This window comes from Tupaia chinensis, unplaced genomic scaffold (genome assembly GCF_000334495.1).
Source record: "Tupaia chinensis unplaced genomic scaffold, TupChi_1.0 Scaffold000438_1, whole genome shotgun sequence".
In the NCBI taxonomy this organism is placed as follows: Eukaryota; Metazoa; Chordata; class Mammalia; order Scandentia; family Tupaiidae; genus Tupaia; species Tupaia belangeri.
This window is the reverse complement of record NW_006159943.1, coordinates 806,387-816,916: the sequence shown is the minus strand read 5'-3', so window position 1 is coordinate 816,916 and position 10,530 is coordinate 806,387. Positions and strand designations below refer to the sequence as shown.

At 56.0% G+C, this 10,530-nt stretch overlaps 1 long non-coding RNA gene across 1 annotated transcript in view; it reads left to right on the top strand.

Annotated features, from left to right (window-relative positions):
- LOC114009021 (uncharacterized) overlaps positions 1–7,850 on the top strand; it is a 26,396-nt gene extending 18,546 nt beyond the window's left edge. Inside the window, exons 4-7 of the long non-coding RNA XR_003550501.1 lie at positions 4,851–4,967; positions 6,788–6,973; positions 7,069–7,110; positions 7,553–7,850. This is a non-coding gene — a long non-coding RNA (uncharacterized LOC114009021). The remainder of the gene's footprint in view (positions 1–4,850; positions 4,968–6,787; positions 6,974–7,068; positions 7,111–7,552) is intronic.
- The last annotated feature ends 2,680 nt before the right edge of the window (positions 7,851–10,530 follow it).

Here is a 10,530-nt window from a genome sequence, read left to right as displayed (position 1 = left end):
CCCCTGGCCGGGCTCGGGCTTCAGAAAGAAAGAGGCAGGGTAGGAGGCCAGGCCGTGGGAGCGAAGGCAGCCAGGAGGCGGCGGCGCCATCTTAGTGGCCGCGCCTGCGAAATGGCTGCCCAACAGGTGCGGCCCATCCGGCCCCATCGGTGGGCACGGAGGCGCGTGGGCCGTCAGAGGCCTTTCTGCCTCGCGGGGATATGGCCCAGCCTTCGTCCTGGTGGGGTCGGGACGAGGGCTGGGAAAGGAGGCAGGGATGGCGGCCCCCTGTTCCTCCCGGGCCTGTGACTGGCCACGGCCCTGGGTGCGCTTCCTCTCCGCCCTCGGCCAGGCCTGGCTTCCATCTCCCCACCCCCAGGGCCACCGCCCGGGCTGCGGGGCTGCCCTACTGACCTTCTGGAAGATTCCACACAGGCGCGCCGCGTCCTCCCCATTGGGCTGCTTTTTTTGGTACATCCATGAGTTTCTGGGCCCCGTTGTTCGGCCCTCTGGATCCGCCCAGTTCCCAGCCCCGAAGCCTTTGCCGTGGTTCTGCCCTCAGCCCTCCATGGAGTCCCTCGCTCTTGTCCACGTTCTCAGGACTCCCCTCATCTCAAGGGACGATCCCTCTCATTCCTTCAGTCTTGACGCCCCCTCAAAGAGATTTTCGCTATAGGGCATGTGCCCTTGTGGGAGAGACAGACAGCGAGAAATCACACTGCGGGGGCCAGAGCCACCCACAGTCCCTTCTCTGTCCCTCTGGAGGTCTTGGGCATGCTCGCACACCGCCCTGCCTGAGTTTCAAGCCGCTGGGCCTGGGACTCCCAGCCGTGGGCAGCCATGGGGGAGTCCAGCACCTAACCGCGGTGCCATCTGCTGGTCCCAGTCCCTTGGAAACTCCAGATTCCACCCTCACCACTTCCTGAGGTCCTGCCTCAGCTCCGGGCCAGAGGCAGAAGGGAGCACCTGCCATGCAGGCGGGACCTCACTGCAGGGAGAGCTGGAAACGGTGGCCCGTGTCTGCAGGGGTCCCTAGGTAAAAGTTCCAGTTCGGCCCCGGGTGAGCCGGTCCCCCGAGGTTCGGTTACCCAGCACCAGGTTACTCCAGCACGGCTGGAGAAGGGAGCCGTGCACCACCTCAGGAGCTGAGGGCTTCCTGGAGGGCGCCCAAAGATGACAAGCTGAGCAGGAGTTTGAGGAGGTTTGTGACCCTGACAGCATGTGTGAAGGCCAGGAGGTGGTCTGGGGACCCCTGTCCAACTGTGCTGGGAGGAGAGGGGAAATGGAGGCAGAAGTCCCTGCAGAGGGCCTCACTCTGCACCAGGGATTTAAGGACGGGGTGCCAGGGGAGCTAGCCCACGGCCTCTGAGACCTGGGCATAGGGCGTGGCTGGGAGTAATGCCACCACTCCCAGAGGCCCAGGGCTGACCCCTGCTGCCCACTGCGCCCAGCACCCACCCAGACTTTGAATACTCTCAGCTGGTCCTGAACAAGTGCAGGGACAAGAAAGGTCTGGGAGCTGCCGAGGAAGGGTGTGTCTCTGCTCCCCTGCTCTGCATCCAGGGCTATCCCCAGCCCCACACACGAGGGCAGGCTCCTGGGTGCTGTCCGGAGAGAGGTAGAGGCGAGGATGCAATGAGCAATTCCAGGGCAGGGCAGGGCAGGGCAGGGCAGGGGGTGGGCCATGGGGTAGGGGGACGGAGGGCAGGCCCTGACTTGGTGGGGCAACCAGCTAGTGTCTGAGCCCTTTCAAAGAAAAAGTTTCAATAGGTTAGGGCTGCAAGGCCGAGGGGGCTGGAGTGAAGCAGAGAGACTTCCTGGAGGAGGGGGGTGTGAGGGAATATCCAGGGCCAAGGCTCCTAGGGGATTCTTCACAGAGAAAGGGGCTGAGCGGCTGGAGGGGCAGCTGAGAAGAGGATGAGGCTGCTGCCCCAGGTCCTGGGGTGGAATGTAAGTGGGGAGCCGAGTGCTGCCCTTCCCCCAGCTTGGCCTCTGCACAAAGACCTCTCTGTGAGTGGCCGCAGCAATGGCTCTGTCAGGTGAGGGGGCTTAACTCTCAGGGGCCCCTCAAGGGGTTGGGTGGAATGGGGAGATGGAGAAAGTTGTGGGGTGGCTTCAGGGTTTAACCAGGCCTGACAATAGAAGCTTTTACCAAGCCAGGGTCTCCCCATGAAGCCAGTGAGACAAAGCAGTGGCAGGCTGCCCTCAGGTCCCCCTAGGCCCTGCCTGACTGACCCAGACTTTCCTGGCCCCAGCTCCTGGTCTGCCAGGCCCTTCGGCCTTCCTGCCCAGCTCACTGTCCTCCCCTGTGCTGCTTTTGGGAACTACCACTCTGGAACCTCCCGGGCCCACTTTTTCTTTTCTTTTCTTTTTAAAAGAATTATTTATTTAATTCCATTTGTCATTATTATTATTTTTCACTTTGACCAGAGAGCGAGACACACACACATAGAGAAAAGGAAAGCAAGAAAGCAAGCCATCAGGTCCAGGACTCGAACCATGATCAGTCACGTGGGAGTCAAGCACCTCAACTATCACGGTACCAGCTGCACCCCACACCCACTCTTCCCAGGGAGATTTCTCTCCTGGCCCAGTTTCCAGTGTCCCTTACTGCCAGCAAAGGCGTGAGAGCCCCCCCACACACACACAGACACCTCCGAGCCCGTGGTGCACACTGCCCCCCTAATAAATGGGTTTGGGTGCTGAAAGCAGCAGAATGACAGCGAGCACCCTCAGTGTACAGATTGCCCACCAGTCTGATAGCGAGAGGGGCTCTGTCCACAGGAAGGTTGGGGTTCTGGTCCTGGACTTGGGCAAGCTGCTCAGGATATGCCTTCTGGCTTGCCTCACCTTCTAGCCTGCTGTCCTAGGAAAGTCCCTTAACGTCCTTGGGCCCCAACGTCCTTCCGTGCTTAGCTGGAAGATCCAAGGCAGCCATGTGAGTGAGAGGGTTTTGCAAAGCTGTCCAGCTTTCTTTACTTTTTGGAGAGGTTTTGCTATAGGGCGCATGTGCTCACCAGAAAGACAGAGAGACAGAAAATGAGAAATCACCCCCCCCCAGGGGGATGACCATGCCACAATCCCTTCTCCTCCATTCTCCTCTCGGGATCTTGGGCACGCACGCACATGTGCCCGGTGTGAGTTTAAGCCACTGGGTCCAGGACTCGAACCGCAGATGACTACATGGGAGTCCAGCGACATAGCCATTACGCCAACTGCTGGTCCGAAAAGCACAGTTATGGGGACTGTTGGAGGTGGAGGGGGACAACTGAGAAGGTTCCTGGGTTTGGAAGTGAGGGCCGTAGTTGCCAGGACGGAGAGTGGAGGTGCTGTGGGTGTGAGCCATGATGGAGGCCTGACAGAGAAGCGTGGCTGGGCTCGGCGGCTGGAGCTTCTTCTATCCGTGGTCTTGAGCAGGTGAGTGCCTGGTTGAGACTGGTTGGAGCAGGACCATTTTTATTTGTTTGCTTTTTAAAGATAGCATTTTATTATATTAGTAAAAGGTTTTTGCCTTAGGGTGTATGAGCTTGCCAGAGAGAGACAGAGACAGAGACAGTGAGAAATCACCTCCCAGGGGGTGATCCTTTCTTCATTCTCCTCCTGGGATCTTGGGCACGCACGCACCCACACCTGGTGTGATGTTCAAGCCACGGGGTCTGGGATGTGAACCATGGTCGGCCATGTGGGAGTCCAACGCCGTAACTGCTGTGCCATCTGCTGGCCCCTATTTTATTACTGTTTTAATGTGTCAGCTTAGGTTCATTGACCTTAACGAATGTATCCCTGAGGTACAGAGTCTTATTTTTTTCCCCTTTATCTTTTTAATTCATGAGAGAGCACTGCACGTGAGAGAGAGAGAGGGAGGAGCCCCCTTCTCCTGTTCTCCAGCACAGCAAATCTTGTGCATTTCCGCCGCGTGCCCGGCATGACGGGTCCGGGGTGCGCGTTGGGGAGGCCTGTAGGATCTGGCCTCTGGAGCAGCCCGTCACCACTGCACACAGAGCCGGCCCCATGTACTAACAGCCAAGTGGTGGGCTTCGTTCCTGCAGCTTCCTCCATCCTTCTTCGGAAGGACTTCCGATTGGCCGTGTGCAAGCACCACCTAGCAACATCCGGAGGTGGCGAGGCGGGCAGAGCCCTGCCCCGCTCCTGCTGCCTCGTCTCCATGTTCTCCAGAGGAAGCTCAAGCCACACTGGAATCTCCACAAAATGGGACCTCCACGCCCTCACCCCGGAGCTCCAAGCCCCAGATGTTGCCGCTCCCCATGTTGTTAGGAGTGAGCTGCATTCAGACTTGTTTAGCTGCCTTGGCTGTGGGTCTTTTGTCTCCCCGCAGTCACTCCCTGTTGTACAAGCTCGGTCTGGAAGAGGAGGGTTTGGCATCCTCCCCCACAGAGAGCAATGAGGCCTTCGGGCCTACGGGGAGGACCAGGCGGAGGCTGGCATATGGAGGGAGAGCCCTGGGCACGGGGCATGAGCTTCACCCGGCTGGGGCTGCCTTCTGCTGGGTTTGTCCATCTGGCACCAGCTGGCATCCCAGCACCGCCCCCACAACCAACCAGGCTCCTTCGACTGTTGCCATGACAATTGGCTGCCATCTTGTACTGAGGTCCTGCCTCGTATCTGGGTTTCCCCTTGAGGTTCCTGGAGGATGGGCGATAGGTCTCCAGAGATTTAGCCCTTTCCCTTGATACCCAGCCAATAACAATCCACGCGAATATACACTTTGTTTAAATAACCAAGATGGAGGCTGTGTGTCCAATGGCTAATGCCCACTGTGTGTCAATATGGCCAAGGAAGAATTTGCTAGAACTCAAGAGGTCCCTCCCTGCTGCCTGCTTCTGTGACAGACTTTTCTTCTCTCCAACCAGGGGAAGTCCATGGTCTTGCTCACTCCTGTCTTGGCAAGTACTTCCCAATGTTTAACCCAAGTCATCACTGCCATAGGCCCGGCTCGGTGACCCCGCTTGTCATGGCTGAGTTGAGAGGTAAGGCTGGAACTGCCCCCTCAGTTTACTGACTTCGTGGACATTCCTGCACTCACTGCCAGGACAGGAAAACTGAGATTGGCTAGCTTGGCGAGAGGTCCGAGTGCCCCTTCAAGACTTGGCTAATCCTGCTCAAATCTTTTTTCTGTTTGTTTTAAATTTGCTATAGGGTGTGTGTACCTGCCGCAGAGAGATAGAGAGAGAGAAAGAGGGAGAGAAAGTGAGAAAGCACCCCCGGGTGAGTGACCACACCGTCATTCCTTCTCTTGGGATTTTGGGCATGCACGCACATGCTTCCGGCATGTTTTTCAAGCTACCAGGTCTGGGACTCAAACCGCACAGTCAGCCATGTGGCACCAAGCTGCCTTACCCACCACACCACCTGGCTGGCCCTCAACTCTTTCGTTTAGAGAAGAGTCAATATTACAGGATGCTTGAAATCCCCCCTCCTTGATTCCAACATCACCCCAAAAGAGGCAGGAGGCAGAGACCATTGGAAGGGGATAGTCTTGCAGACTCCCTGGGGACCCGTTAGAAGCCAGGCTCTCCCCTCTCACCATTGACGAGGGTCCAGCAGAGTCCCTGAGAGGCCCCAGGATGGGACTAGTTCCCTCTGGGAGCCCAGCCAGAAAGCAGAGTGGTCACCTTGACCTAGGGGGTCTGAGCAGGGGCCAGCTTTGCTGAGAGAATCCCGAATGAGGAGCAGGTGGAGAGAGAAAGGAGGCCATTCTCAACTGAGGAGGGCTGGGCTGGAGGGGAGGGCCGGGGATAATTTATGATATCATTGTTCCCCCGCCCCACTTTCCCAGCCCCCACCCTCTTCCCAGCCCCCTGCTACTGTACCGTTGCTAGGAGATCCTGGCTCTGCCTGGGGCCGGGAGGGGGAACAGGCAGGAGACTGTTCCATCTGCACTCTCCTCCCACCCAGGGGAGCGCCCTGCACTGGGCTGTGCCCGCCGCCCCTCCCCAGGCCCTGGCAGGCACATCCTCTCCTGATGTTCCCCCAAATCTAGCCAGCATGAGGACAGTCGGGCAGGAGGAGGGTCCGGAGCGAAGATTGGGAATGGGAGTGTGGAGGGTGCTGAGCAGAGCTGGTCCCTCAGGAGCTGGGGCCTGCCTAGGGCCAAAGAGGGCCAGAGGAGTCAGGGACACAGCCTAAGGAGCCCAGGCTTGGGGGAGACTGGTCTTACCTTCGGGGTGCTCTCACAGGATGGCAGTATGGACGGCAGCTCTTTCATCTCCTCCCTCCATCCAGGTCAGGGGTAGGGACCTGGCCAAGGCTGCAAGCAGGAAGAGAGGGGCGGGAGCAAGGAGGGGAGTCTGGACAGGCTGAGAGCTGACAGAAGGGATGGGGTGAGGTCCGTGCAGCCAGGCAGCTTGGGGTTTGGCTGCAGACGCCTTCCTCTTCCTGAAATCCTGAAATTCTCCCATTTTAAGGCTCTTGGAGAAGTTGGGTGAGGAGGACTTTGGGGGCTTCCAAAGCCGCTGCTCCCAACTCTGGGTGCGTGCTGCGCCCACTCCTGTGGAGCCCCCGCCCCGCCCCCAGTTATCGCTTTCTTTTGTTTCTTCTTTTTAGTTTGCTCTATAAGCATATGTACTCGCCAGAGAGAGAGACACAGAGAGAGAGGGAGAGAGAAATCACCGTGGGGGGTGGTGATGGCCATGCCATAATCTCGTCTCCATTTTCCTTTTGGGGTTTTGGGCACGTATGCACACAGATGTGACTGGCATGTTTTGCCATGCCACCGGGTCCAGGACTTGAACTGTGCAGTCAGTCGTGTGGGACCCAGCCACTGCCTGGCCCTATTTGTTTTCCTTAGGCATAGCTTTCACCCGGAAGAGAAGAAGTGGAGCTTGGTTTGGCGACCACCTGGCTGTTCAAGCCCTTTCTTAGCCTTTATCTCAGTCCATCTTCCAGCAGTCCTGGACACGGGAGAGCCTGTCTCCGCCTGGCAAAGGAGGAATTCACGCCTGGGGACGATGCGCCACTCCCAGTCGCCGGACTAGTGAGTTGGGCTGGACTTCCAGGGCGCCTTGGGGGACCCTGGGTGTGGGCTCATGCTTCCCCAGGCTGACTGCCGGTGGGACGCCTTTTTTCCAGACACAACCAGAGGGCCGAGAGAAGGGAGGACCCCACAGGCAGGTGGGCTTCTCGGCGTGTTCTCAGGTGCAGGGGTGAGGTTCGAGGGATTCTAAAACCCACCCTTACAGGTGGAAGCTGGGACTGGGGAAGAGGCCACAGGAGCTATGGGTGACACCCAGATCCTCCCAGGTTGGTCCCTAGCCCAAGGGAAGCACGCTTCCTGCCTTCCTGAGGCAAGTTCCCTGTGCCCCTGGCCTAATCTTGCACTATTCCTGGGATCTGAGTTCCCGCCCCGGGCACTCCCCAGCCCCCACTGCCCTAGGGGCATGCCTAAACTCAAGCCACCATCACTGTGAGTCCCTTTATCATTGGACCCTCCCAGCTTCTCAGCTGTCCTGATGGAGGGGAGGCCCTCCGGGGGCTGCCGGAAGTCTGTCCTCTGCCTCCTCCTACTCATCGTCCAAGAATGCCTTTGCCCATTCCCGACATCTCTTCTTTTCAGGCCAGAAAAGAAGAACCTGCTTCACCTGCTGGCCTGGGTTCCCTCAGGAGCTTTCCTGGATGGACTGAACGATGAGGCTGAGCTGTAGTGAGTGAAAGCTGACCGGCTCCTCCAAGAAGACTCGAGCTGTGTGGAAGTGGGAGGACCCCGCTTCAGCCTGGGCACCCCACTCGGCTCGGAGCTGTCTGGGACAAGACTTGCCTGACCCATTCCTCTGTGGCTGCAGCTGGTCCTTCTGGCCCGGCCCAGTTTATCCTGTGTCCTCTGCGCTGGGACGCCCCTGCCCTCTGAGATAGAAGTCCACATTGTGTCTAATAAAGATTCTATATTTTAAAAGTTTATTTATTTCTTCCATGAGTGAGAGATACAGAGACACAGCACCCCCAGGGGTCTCTACGTCGCAATCTCCCCAGCTTCAGCCACCCCTAGAAGATGAGTACGCGTGTGCCCGGCATACTCAGAGACATCTCTGGTTGCAAACTGGCAGCCTCCCACGTGGGTCTGTGGGTTCAGAGTGTCATGTCTTAGTTCTAAACCACCGTCCAGCCCCAGTAAAGATCCTGAAGAGCTGATGGTGTGGTGGTTAAGTCAGCCAGAATTCACATGACCAACTAGGCGGTTCAAGTCCCACACCTGGCCTAATAAACATACCAACTGTGTGTGTGCATGCCCAAAATCCCAAATGGAGGGAGGAGAAGGGATTTCAGAGTAAACAGCTGGGAGGTGCTTTCTCCCTTCCCTACTCTCTGGAAGTGCATGAGCCCGCTAGCAAATTTCAAAAAGAAAAAAAAAAAGACTTAAGGGGACCAGCAGCTGGCGTAAATGGCTATATCGCTGGACTCCCATGGAGTCGACCGCAGTTCAACTCCTGGACCTGGTGGCTGAAACACGCCATGCACGTGTGCGTGCATGCCCAAGATCCCGAGAGGAGAATGGAAGAGAAGGGATTGTGGTGTGGCCATCCACCCCAGGGGGTGATTTCTCACTTTCTCTCTGTCTTTCTGGCGAGCGCATGTGCCCTATAGCAAAAACCTCTCAAAAAAAAAAAAAAAAAAAAAAAGACTTGACTATTGACTGAAGTAGTGTCTGGGGAGGTTGGAAGGGAGGCAGTGAGGGCAGGGCCAAGACTGGGCTCCTCCCCCCAAAGACAACAGTGCAGCAGCCAACACCCCACAGACCATAGGGCAGGAGAGCCATGAAGCCCGACTCCCACCTGGTGGGGGTGGATGGAGAATAGATGTCACAGCTCCTCCCTTCTTTCCCAGCCACCCCAAGGCTCCTGAGAACTCCATCGTGTTCCCGTCAGTCCCACTCAGAGCAATGAGTGGGCCGATGCTCTCCGCCAAAGAACTAGCATCCCAAGGACCAAGAGATGGGAGAGGGTGGGGCCACTCCTCTACTGTGCCTGTTGGGGAGATCGCCAGGGCCCTGGGTCTCCCACGATAGCCCCTAGCCCTGTCTCAGAACTGTCCTCCTGAGTTGAACAAGTGCAGACAGGCAGAGCCAGCTACTCCTGTTTCCTCTCTGTCCGTCCTCAGTGGAAATAGGAATGAGTAAGACTAGCAAGAAGGAATCACGTTAGACAGAAGGTAGGACTTCCAGGACCAGCAGTTGGCGTAATGGCTATGTTGCTGGACTCCCATGTAGTCGATCAAGGTTCGAGTCCTGGACCCAATGGCTTAAACTCACACTGGGCGCGTGTGTGTGCGTGTCCAAGATCCCGAGAGGAGAATGGAGGAGAAGGGATTGTGGCATGGCCATCCCCCGTGGGGGGTGATTTCTCGCTTTTGGTCTCTGGTAAGCGCACACACCCTATAAACCTCTCAAAACAAACAAACAAACAACAAAAAAAAAAGTAGGACTTCCTGGCAGTGACAAGGCCTGAGAGGAATTCTGAAAGGGCAGGGAGGCTACAGCAAGAAACTAGGTTGTCCTCTTGACCTCATTTCTCCCACAGCTGTATCCAACACAATCCCCCAAAAGGAAGGCCCTCTCTCATTCTCTGGAGAGCCCCTGCTGGGAGGTGTTAGGTCAGCCTAGACTGCCAAGTTTTTTTAGGCAGGTACTTCAAAAGGCTCAATAAAAAATGGAATCAAAACACAAGTTTATTGGACTGGCAGGTGGCATGGTGGTTAAGGGCATTGGACTCCCACGTGGCCAACCGCGGTTCAAGTCTTGAGTCTCGGACCTGGCGGCTTGCTTTCTCACTTTCCCTCTCTCACTCTGTCCTCTCTAGTCAAAATAAATAAGTAAACAAAGTTAAATAAAATGATTATTATTTTTTTAAAAATACAAGTTTATTCTGGAACTGCTGGTGTGGTGGTTAAGGCAACTGGATCCCATGTGAACAACTGTGCCAAAGCCTGAAAAATACGTCAGGCATGTGTGTGTGTGTGCATGCCCAAAGTCCCAAGAGGAAACGAGATCCAAGTATGGTCATCCTTACGGGGTGTGATTTCTCAATTTCTCTCCCTGCCCTTCCTGTCCCCAGCAAGCACACACACCCTATAGCAAATTTATTTATTTTTCTTTTAAAGAATAGGTTTTTTTTTTTTAAGAATTATTTTCTTTATTTTATTTATCATTATTGTTATTTAATTTGACTGGAACAAGACAGAGAGAGAAAGCAAGAAAACAAGCCTCCAGGTCTGGGATTCAAACCATGGTCAGCCATGTGGGAGTCCAAGTCCAGTGCTTTTAACCACCATACCACCTGCCGATCCCCCTATAGTAAATTAAAAAAAAATAATAGTGGAACCAGCAGATGGTGTGGTGGTTAAGGTGCTGGACTCTCACATGGTAGACCACAGTTCAAGCCCCAGACCCAGTAGCTTGAAAAACATGCTGGGCATGTGTGTGTGCATGCACATAATCCTGAGGAGAGTATGTTGAGGAGAGTGCTGTTGGAGAGGCCTGGGCATGTGTGTGGCCATTCCCCCTTGAGGTGAGGGGAGGTAATTTCTCGCTTTTCCTTTCTC